The sequence below is a fragment of the Eimeria mitis genome, genomic scaffold (genome assembly GCF_000499745.2).
Source record: "Eimeria mitis Houghton genomic scaffold, Emh_scaff9197, whole genome shotgun sequence".
NCBI lineage: Eukaryota > Apicomplexa > Conoidasida > Eucoccidiorida > Eimeriidae > Eimeria > Eimeria mitis.
Window position 1 is genome coordinate 1,729 of NW_013576775.1, and position 218 is coordinate 1,946.

Here is a 218-nt window from a genome sequence, read left to right on the forward strand (position 1 = left end):
CTGCTGCTCTACGGCCCGCAGCTGCCTCCGCTGCTGCTGCTGCTTCTCGGGGGAGGCCTGCAGCAGCAGCAGCAGCAGCAGCAGCAGCAGCAGCTTCCGCGAGCTCTGGCGCTCCAGGCTTTCGACCCAGCGGCAACGACAACAGCAACAGCAGCACGCCATCAGCCACGCATTGCTGCTGTTGTTGCTGCCTTTGAGAGGGCGGAAGCTGCTGCAGC